The sequence below is a fragment of the Pyxicephalus adspersus genome, chromosome 6 (assembly GCF_032062135.1).
Source record: "Pyxicephalus adspersus chromosome 6, UCB_Pads_2.0, whole genome shotgun sequence".
Lineage (NCBI taxonomy): Eukaryota > Metazoa > Chordata > Amphibia > Anura > Pyxicephalidae > Pyxicephalus > Pyxicephalus adspersus.
Genome location: NC_092863.1, coordinates 19,272,901 through 19,273,460, shown reverse-complemented (window position 1 = coordinate 19,273,460; position 560 = coordinate 19,272,901).

The following is a 560-nucleotide window of genomic DNA, read 5'->3' as shown; positions in this document are numbered from 1 at the left end:
TAAATACATACATACACCCATACCCAACAACATATATACACCCATATATATGGGGAAAGAGACCACATGCTAATACAGAAGACAACAATGCAGTCCCCTTCTAACAATGACTATTCTACACCTTAGCTTGCGGCATGATTTGCGGCATCTCTGAAAACTAAGGAGAGAGACTCGAGGAAGCTTATATACTATATACTTGAGTTTCAAAGTATTCATTTTTCTTTATCTATCTATCTATCTATCTATCTATCTATCTATCTATCTATCTAATATATATATATATATATATATATATATATATATAAATAAATATATAAATATTCGTTTGTTTGTGTACTGAATAACCCACCTTTGCGAGCAATGTCATGTTCTTGTTAATGTAAACTCTATATTCTGTTTGCATCCAGTGGCATCGCCAGGTGTGAAGATGAGGAGCTTCCAAGATCTTACCAGATATCGTTCCATGAATGACGCAATCTACCTAAATGCGCCACCACCGATCACATGATTGAGACACCAACGAATTGTGTTAGTTTCAAAATATTTACGATTTTTTTTTT